The sequence below is a fragment of the Somniosus microcephalus genome, chromosome 4 (assembly GCF_052327205.1).
Source record: "Somniosus microcephalus isolate GS21.2 chromosome 4, FLI_Smic_1.0, whole genome shotgun sequence".
NCBI classification, from domain to species: Eukaryota; Metazoa; Chordata; class Chondrichthyes; order Squaliformes; family Somniosidae; genus Somniosus; species Somniosus microcephalus.
In genome coordinates, this window is record NC_140990.1 from 144,925,793 (window position 1) to 144,936,268 (window position 10,476).

The window sequence follows — 10,476 nt, forward strand, 5'->3', positions numbered from 1 at the left end:
CAGCTCACATTGTAGCTATTCGGCGTTTTCATTTAGAACTCGGTGGCGTCCAGTTTTGTCCATTCTACTGCAACAGAAATCAGAGTCAAATCCGGTGCATTCATCTGTTTGTCCAATGACTATAACTAACACCAATGGTGATGTCACCTAACTTGTTTGTGCAATGATTGTAACTAACACTTATGGTGATGTCATCTAATTGTGTCTCGGAGTGTTCACATCAGGTATAATAAGGGATCCTTTAAATGTCGAACAGAGCGTGTGTGGGATCCGGAATAGACATTGCTGCTTCTCACAGAAAATGCACGCCCCACCCAGAGGCCTAGTATATGCCATTTACTACACTGTCCTTGCAGCTATCGCTGTGCCAGGTAAAGTATTGCAGTAAGATATTGATTGTAAAAAGCGTTAGTTATCTGGATCGTCTCAGTAACTTGTTATTGGCCACACTTTGTGCAATGTGTTCCCCCCGGAGTCTTCTGTACAGCGGGATTGGTTCGACCGATGTTACACACAGAAGGACTGTAGTTCAGTGCGACAGTTGATTGCAATTACCTTCAAGTGTTTATGCCGGTTGTTTACTTTCATGTATGATAGCAAAATACTGCGGATGCTGGAAACCCGAAATAACAACAGAAAATGCTGGAAAAACTCAGCAGGCCAGGCAACATCCGTGGAGACAAAATAGAGTCAACGTTTCGGGTCAAACTCGTTGTCAAGACTGGAAAGGCAGAGGAAATGAAATCGATTGAAAGGCCAGGCTGGGAGAGAACAAAAGAGAAGTGAAGAGACGTTAAGAGGTATTCAAAACGAGACGAGATGGTGATAGGACTAGTGGAGACAAAAGACGGCTCTAGATTAGGTGTGAAATGACCTGGCAGAATGAGAGACAGCTGCCATGTGGGAGAGAGAAAAAAAAGGGTGGGAAAGGGCCATAACAAAGGTGGGGATAAAAAATAAGTAAAAATGTAATGGGGGCCGAGGTTATGATCTGAAATTGTTGAACTCTATATTGAGTCCGGAAGGCTGAAAAGTGCCTTATCGGAAGATGAGGTGCTGTTCCTCGAGTTTACACTGTGCTTCCGTGGAACAATGCAAGAGCCCAAGTACAGTGAGGTCTGAGTGGGAATGAGGCAGTGAATTAAAATGACAGGTGACCGGAAGCTCGGGGTCACCCTTACAGACTGAACAGAGGTGTCCCGCAAAGCAGTCACCCAATCTGCGTTTGGTCTCCCCAATGTAGAGGAGACCACATCGTGAGCAGCGAACACAGCATACTAGAATGCAAGAAGTACAAGTAAATCGCTGTTTCACCTGGAAGGGGTGTTTGGGGCCCTGGACAGTGGGAAGGGGTGAGGTATAAGGGCAGGTGTTGCATCTCCTGCGCTTGCACGGGAAGATGCTGAGTGAAGGGTAAGGGGTGCTGGGGGTGATAGAGGAGTGGACTAGGGTGTCTCGGAGGGAGCGGTCCCTATGGAATGCTGAAAGGGGAGGGGAGGGGAAGATGCATTTGGTGATGGGATCACATTGGAGGTGGCGGAAATGGCGTAGGATGATCCGTTGAATGTGGAGGCTGGTGGTGTGAAAGGTGAGGACAAGGGGAACTCTGTCATGGTTCCAGGAGGAAGGGGCAGGGGTGAGGGCAGATGTGCGGGAGATAGAATGGACACGGTCGAGGGCCGTGTCAACCACGGTAGAGGGGAATCCTTGGTTGAGGAAAAAGGAAGATATGTCGGAAGCACTGGTGTGGAAGGTGGCATCGTTGGAGCAGATGCGGCTGAGACGGAGAAACTGGGAGAATGGAATTGAGTCCTTACAGGAGGCGGGGTGGGAGGAAGTGTAGTCCAGGTAGCTGTGGGAGTCAGTGGGCTTGTAGCGAATGTTGGTCAATAAGCTATCCCCAGAGATGGAGATGGAGAAGTCGAGGGAGGGAAGGGAAGAGTCGTAGATGGACCATGTGAAGGTGAGGGAAGGCTGGAAATTGGAGGCAAAGTGAATGAAATTGTCTAGTTCAGGGCGAGAGCAGGAAATGGCACTGATACAGTCATCAATGTGCCGGAAAAAGAGGTGCGGGAGGGGACCCGTGTAGGACTGGAACAAAGAGTGTTCCACATATCCCACGAAAAGGCAGGCATAGCTGGGACCCATTCGGGTACCCATAGCACACCTTTGATTTGGTGAAATTAGTTGATTCAAAGGAGAAGTTGTTCAATGTGAGAACAAGTTCAGCCAGGCGGAGGAGGGTAGTGGTGGATGGGGACTGTTCAAGCCTCTATTCAAGGGAGAAGCGGAGCGCCCTCAGGCTATACTGGTGGTGGATGGAGGTGTAGAGGGATTGTATGTCCATGGTGAAAAGGAGCCGGTTGGGGCCAGGAAACTGGAAACTGTTAAAGTGGCAAAGTGCGTCCGAAGAGATGCGGATGTAGGTGGGAAGAGACTGGACAAGGGGAGAATAGATAGAGTCGAGATAGGAAGAGATAAGTTCGGTGGGGCAAGAACAGGCTGAAACGATGGGTCTACCAGGGCAGTCCTGTTTGTGGATCTTGGGAAGGAGGTAGAAGCGGGCTGTGCAGGGTTGGGGAACTATGAGGCTGGTGGCCACGGGGGGAAGATCTCCAGAGGAGATGAGGTCAGTGACTGCCTTGGAAACGGTGGCTTGATGTTTGCTAGTGGGGTCATGGTCCAGGCAGAGGTAGGAGGAGGTGTTGGAGAGTTGGCGATCAGTCTCCATACAGTAGAGGTCGATTCGCCAAACAACAACAGCACCACTCTTGTCAGCAGTTTTAATGACAATGTCAGGGTTGGATCTAAGAGAATGGAGTGCTGCAAGTTCAGAGGGAGGTAGGTTGGCGTGAGTGAGGGGAGCAGAGAAATGGAGGTGGCTGATGTCACGATGGCAGTTAGCGATGAAAAGATCTAGAGAGGGTAAGAGGGTACTTTCATGGTTGTACTCGGCCTGTGTAGTGGTGCAGAGTGAAATAAGCCGACCCGAACACCCACCTCGAAATAACACTTCGAAATGTGTCTCCATTTTCTCCCACCACCACGCTGTGAGGAGCGGGCGAACTATCCACCAGCTCCCGCCTTGCTCCCGTTTAACTGTTTCTGGACGATTGTGGATAGATGGAGACAATTTAACTACAAAAATATCTTTGTGTTTTTAAACTGAATTACATGTACCTATAACAATTGCGTTGAAATCAAGTCGAATAATATTTCACCTCCCTCAGTTCCAGGGATCTAAGCTCTGTTCCCACCTTCTCTCATCCCCTGGCGCGACTCCGAGCAATCGGTTGCAGCTGGGTGTGACTGGGAAACGTGATTGCTTTAAATGACAATTTTTATTGCACATCATATCACTGCAGTGCACAAGCAGGCTAGATACCAACAGCACACTGAGAAACCGTGTTCATACATTTTTATCACGTTATTCATATTTTATTTCAGTGGTATTATCACATTACTGTAATTGATGAATCTGTCTGATTTATCTTCCCTTTTCTCCTGCGGATTGGCTCATGCTGGGGTGCGGTTGTGAGGGCGCTCTCAGCCCCCAGGTGCCTTGGCGTTCTATATATTCAAGTTATTTACAGTGTAATTCTTCAGTCGCTGTGGAAGATCCGCAGTCATGTCTTTAATTTGTACATCGGGTGTGAGACAAACATTGAATTCCAACAGGTGTACTATTGTACAAAATGCAGAAACGCTGCCTATCTGTTCAAAGCCAACCCCACCACTGAACTGAAGAGCCCCAGATCATATGGGCGGATGATGAGTACAGCGAAAGTGGTCTTCCGACCGTCTCAGAACTGAACACCCTGTGAGAAAACAAAGGGGCATCAATTGAGAGGCATGGCTGCAGCAACTAAATTAAATTAATTAACTCGCGTTAATTTTCTGCAATTCAAATTGGTCCGCATAGATATACAAATAATTGATGACTGCTTTCAAGAACTACATGCATTTATATAGCCACTTTCACGACCTCGGGACATCAAAACGCGTTTTACAGCCAATGAAGTACTTTTGAAGTGTGGTCACTGTTGTAATGTAGGAAACGCGGCAGCCAATTTACACACAGCAAGCTCCCACAAACAGCAATGTGATAACGACCAGGTAATCTGTTTTAGTGATGTTGGACTGGACTGGTTGAGCAGAATGGCCTGTTTCTGTGCCGTATATCCTATGTGATTGAGGAATAAATATTGGCCAGGATACCCGGGATAATTCCCCTGCTTTGCTTCGATATAGTGCCATGGGATCTTATAAGTCCACCTGAGAGATCAGACGGGGCCTCGGTTAAACGTCTCATCCGATGAATGTAATGAATATGTGAATCATTCACTGTTGATTAATAATGATAGGTGAACCATTTGTTGACAAATGCAGCATTAATCAATCCAACATATCAATCAATTGCTGAGATGATTTAATGATTTACTTTACGCTGATTGGCTTCAACGAATCGACTTATTGAAGGTAAGCTAAAGGTCAACAATTCGAAACCTTCAAATAAGTGACTAGTTTATTAATAAACCTTATTCCGGGAACACGTTAATCCCGGGCTTCTGTTCCATTTTATAACCCCGACCATTGGTTCGATCCTTCACTGGACTTCCACACTCGCTGCTCCTGACATCTTTCCTAAAAACGCTGCTCTGTCCCTCCTCAGGCAGGTACGGGTTATTTTAATTATCATTGCACAGTCCACTCTTTTAATCCATTTGAAACGTATAAAATTGTTTGACTGGATTTGTTCCCTTATGGATCCCCATTATAAATGAAAATTATTAACTTTCATTCACCCGAACTGGCGGTCTGTCCCACTTCCACTTTGGATTATTACACTGTTTTCGTCGCTTCAGCTAACAAAGCTGCTATTTTTGCATAATTCCGGTCAACCTAACACTTCTTTGGAGCTTACTCTAATTCTTCATCTCTCTCTAACCTTGCAGTCAATTTAGTGGCGATTGTGATCCTGTCCCGAGGAAGGTGCGGTCTCTCCAGATGTATCACTCGGTACCTGGTGTCCATGGCGGTGACGGATCTCCTGGTCATTCTCACTGCTGTGATATTAAACCGGATTCCGGGTATTTATTTTCCTGGTAGTTTCTTGTCCATCACCCCGGTGTGCAGTCTCAACATTGCGTTAATACATGCATCCAGAGACAGTTCGGTCTGGTTAACGGTCGCGTTCACCTTCGATCGATTTGTGGCCATTTGTTGCCAGGAGTTGAAAACAAATTATTGCACCGAGAAAACGGCGGCTGTAGTTATAGGAACAATCTGTGCGCTGGGATGTCTGAAAAGCGTCCCATGGTACTTTATACACGAGCCCATGTACATAAGTAACAATGTCCCGTGGTATTGCAGACTGAAGAAAATCCGTTATACCTCACCCGTATGGAGAGCGTTTGACTGGTTCGACCGTATTTTGACCCCATGTGCCCCGTTCCTTCTGATTTTGCTGCTCAATGCTCTGACCGTCAGATACATTCTAGTGGCCAGTGGAGCCCGCAGGAGACTCCGGGCCCACAGCAATGGAGAGAATCAGAGTGACCCAGAGATGGAGAGCCGGAGAAAGTCCATCGTTTTACTCTTCGCCATCTCGGGCACTTTCATCCTGTTGTGGATGACGTTTGTTGTACAGTTCTTTTATGAGTGATTTACAAATGATTATATAATCAAAGGCTTCAGTGACCCCAAATTTATTCTACAAGAAAGCGGAAATATGCTTCAGCTGTTGAGTTCTTGCACCAACACCTTTATTTATGCAGTGACTCAGTGTAAATTCAGAATGGAGTTAAAGAACGCGGTCACATATCCACTGAATGTACTCGGTGAATTAATAAAATAATGAAGGTATAAACCACAGGATTAATTGTGCATTGTGAGAATTGTCCATGGAGTGCTTCAGAGTTTGGAAAACAATGTTATTGAGATAAGGTGAATACAATAAATCTGTACGTTTGTGGGCTGGCATCAGATAAAATAAGACCATAAGAATATAAGAAACAGGAGCAGAAGTAGGCCAATCGGCCCCTGGAGCCTGCTCCGCCATTCAATAAGAACATGGCTGATCCAATCTTCCTACTCTCCCCCCATACCCCTTGACTTCCTTGTAGTTCAAAAGTCTGTCAGTCTCCGCCTTGAATATATTCAATGACTCCGCTTCCACAGCTCTCTGGGGTAGAGAATTCCAAAGATTCACAACCCTCTGAGAGAAGAAATTCCTCCTAATCTCCGTCCTAAATGGGCGACCCCTTATTCTGATGCTGTGCCTCCTCGTTCTAGATACCCCCACTAGGGGAAACATCCTCTCAGCGTCCAGCCTGTCCATGCCCCACAGAATCTTATGTTTCAATAAGATCACTTCTCATTCTTCTAACCTCCAATGAGTATAGACCCAACCTGCACAATCTTCTGTCATACATCAACCCCTTCATCCCAGGAATCAACCTAGTGAACCTTCTCTGCATTTCTTCCAATGCAAGTATATCTTTCCTTAATTATGGAGACCAGTACTCCAGGTGTGGTCTCACCAGCGCCCTTTAAAGTTGCATCAAAACTTCCCTACTTTTATACTCCAACCCCTTGCAATAAATGCCAACATTCCATTAGCCTTCCGAATTACTTGCTGTACCTGCAAGGTAACTTTCTGTGTTTCATATACTAGGACCCCCAGATCCCTTTGTACCGCATCATTTAGTAGTCTCACTCCGTTTAAATAATAATTTGCTTTTTCATTATTCCTTCCAAAGTGGATAAACTCACATTTTCCCACATTATACTCCATCTGCCAAATGTTTGCCCATTCATATAACCTATCTATAACCCTTTGCAGACTTTTTGTGTCCTCCTCACAACTTGCTAACCCACCTATCTTTGTATCATCAGCAAATTTGGCTACAGTACCCTCGGTCCCTTCATCCAAGTCATTAATATAGATTGTAAATAGTTGAGGCCCCAGCACTGATCGCTGTTGCACCCCACTAGTTACTGATTGCCAACCAGAAGATGACCCATTTATCCCGACTCTCTGTTTTCTGCTAATTAGCCAATCCCCTATCCATGCCAATATATTACCATTAACCTTATCTTGTGCAGTAACCTTTTATGTGGCACCTTATCGAATGCCTTCTGGAAATCCAAATACACTACATCAACTGGTTCCCCTTTATCCATCCTGTTTGTTACATCCTCAAAGAACTCTAGAAAATTTGTCAGACACGATTTCCCTTTCATAAAACCATGTTGCCTCTGCTTGATTGACTTATGATTTTCTAAATGTACTGCTATTACCTCCTTAAAAATGGATTCCAGCATTTTCCCAATGACAGATGGTAGGCTAACTGGCCTATAGTTTCCTGCTTCTGTATCCCTCCTTTCTTGAATAGTGGCGTAACATTTGTGGTTTTCCAATCTGCTGGGACCTCTCCAGAAGCCAGGGAATTTTCGTAGATTATAACAAACGCATCCACTATCTCTGCAGTGATCTCTGCAGCCACTTATTTTAAGTCCCTAGGATGCAGGCCATCTGGTCCAGGGGACTTGTCGGGCTTTAGCCCCATTAGTTTGCTTTTTCTCATTACTTATTACTTTTTTTTCCAGTGATAGACATTGTTTTAGGTTCCTCCCTCCCTATAGCACCTTGATTATCTATTATTATTGGGAACTTTTTAGTGCCTTCTATCGTGAAGACCGATACAAAATAATTGCTTAGAGACTCTGCCATTCCTCTATTTCCCATTAGAATAGGCATGAAACCTGCTACATTGTTGTAATGTGAGACAGAGAAGGGAACCTCCCACTCGACCTGGTCTGGCCGACATGTACTCCAGTCCTACACTAAACAAATGACTCTTCGTGTCGGCATGACCAATAGGGATGAATAGTAATTGCAGATTTGGCAGTTTCACCCTAACACCAAGTACAAATTTGTCAAAAAATGTATACGTATAAAATATTACCCAGCAATAAATTAGTGTAAATATGAGACTCACAAGCTGGCATAGAGGCGTAGTCGTGGGCAACAAACCCACCGTTGATTGGGGCTGCTGATCTGACTGTACCAGAGACAAAAACCATCCCAATTTAGTGTCTTGTAACCATACAGAACCAATGACACAAACATCCCAATTTACTGACATCAGTAACTGCACTTCCAAAAGCACTTCATTGTCTGTAAAGCGCTGTGGGACGTCCGGTGATGCGCTAATTAAGTGCAAGTCTTTCTTTCTTACAGTTAATTTCGTGGCGATTGTGATCCTGCCCCGAGGTAAGTCCGGTCTCTCCAGATGTATCACTCGGTACCTGGTGTCCATGGCGGTGACGGAACTCCTGGTCATTATCACTGCTTTGATATTAAACCGGATTCCTATTATTTATTTTCCAGGTAGCTTCCTGTCCATTACTCCCGGATGCAGTCTCAGCATTACTTTAATTCATGCATCAAGAGACAGTTCTGTCTTGTTAACGGTCGCTTTCACCTTCGATCGATTTGTGGCCATTTGTTGCCAGAAGTTGAAAACAGAATATTGCACCGAGGAAACCGCGGCTGTTGTTATAGGAACGATTCGTGCACTGGCATGTTCTAAAAGCGTTCCCTGGTATTTTCTGCACGAGCGCATCTACATAATTAATAATGTCCCGTGGTATTACAGACAGAAGGATATCCGTTATACGTGACTTGCATGAACCGCATTTGAATGGTCTAATCGTCTTTTAACACCATAGGGTCAATTTTAATTCAGGTGCGGGGAATGGTGGTTTCCCCTAATTTAGTGATTCCATCACGATTGCAAATGGGTCTGTGAGATTGATACAAATTTACCACAATTGGCCAATTGATTTCCAGCGTGTGGGAAGCCTTGGCAATTCAATATTTCCAGTCAAAAAGTCGCAGAAGTTGACGTAATTATTGCTGCTGCTCTTAAGGTCCACAGCAAGCCTTGCTTCTTCTGCAAGCTTCCAACCTTCAACATTAACATAGGTAACATAGAATTTAGGAGCAGGAGTAGGCCATTCGGCCCCTCAAGCCTGCTCCGCCATTCAATGTGATCATGGCTGATCCAAATTCAGTACCCGGTCCCTGCTTTCTCCCCATACCCCTTGATCCCTTTAGCCTTAAGAAATATATCCAACTCCTTCTTGAATATATTTAATGAATTGGCCTCTACTGCCTTCTGTGGTAGAGAATTCCACAGGTTCACCACACTCTGGGTGAAGAAATTCCTCCTCATTTCTGTCCTAAATGGCATACCGTTTACCCTTAGACTGTGACCCCTGGTTCTGGACTCCCCGACCATCAGGAGCATCCTTCCTGCATCTAGTCTGTCCAGTCCTGTCAGAATTTTATAAGTTTAATTGAGATCCCCTCTCATTCTTCTAAACTACAGCGAGTACAAGCCCAATCGACCCAATCTCTCCTCATACGTCATACCTGCCATCCCAGTTATCAGCCTGGTGAATCTTCGCTGAACTTGTTCCATGGCAAGAACATCCTACCTCAGGTAAGGTGACCAAAACTGCACACAATACCCAAGATGTGGTCTCACCAAGGCCCTGTACAACTGCAGCAAGACATCCTTGTTCCTGTACTCAAAGCCTCTCGCTACGAAGGCCAAAATAACATTTGCCTTCCTAACCGCCTGCTGCACCTGCAGCTTACCTTCAGCGACTGGTGCACAAGGATACCCAGGTCTCATTGCACTTCCCCTTCTCCCAATCTATTCCCATTCAGATAATAATCTATCTTCCTGTTTTTGCCACCAAAGTGGATAACCTCACATTTATCCACGTTATATTGCATCTGCCATGCTTCTGCCCAATCACCCAACCTGTCCAATTCATACTGGAGTTTCTCGGTATCCTCCTCACAACACACACGCCCACCCAGCTATGTGTCGTCTGCAAATTTGGAGATATTACATCTAGTTCCATCATCCAGATCATTAATATATATTGTGAATAGCTTGGGTCCAAGGTCCGATCCCTGCGGTACCCCACTAGTCACTGCCTGCCACTCGGAAAAAGTCCCGTTTATTCCAACTCTTTGCTTTCTGTCTGCCAACCAGTTCTCTATCCAAGTCAATACCTTGCCCCCAATCCCATGTGCCTTAACTTTACACGCTAACCTCTTATGCGGGACCTTATCGAAAGCCTTCTGAAAGTCCAAATATACCACATCCACTGGTTCTCCCTTATCTATTTTACCAGTTACATCCTCAAAAATTTCCAGTAGATTAGTCAAGCACGATTTACCTTTTGTAAATCCATGTTGACTTTGTCCGATCCTGTCACTGTTTTCCAAGTGCTCAGCTATTACATCCTTTATAATGTAAGAAATCACACAACACCAGGTTATAGTCCAACAGCTTTATTTGAAATCACAAGCTTTCGGAGCGCTGCTCCTTCTTCAGGTGAAGAAGGAGCAGCGCTCCGAAAGCTTGTGATTTCAAATAAAGATGTTGGACT

General features: G+C 45.2%; 1 pseudogene; it reads left to right on the plus strand.

Moving 5' to 3' along the window:
- Positions 1-301: 301 nt before the first annotated feature.
- Positions 302-8,688, plus strand: LOC147119885 (putative G protein-coupled receptor 139; annotated as a pseudogene).
- The last annotated feature ends 1,788 nt before the right edge of the window (positions 8,689-10,476 follow it).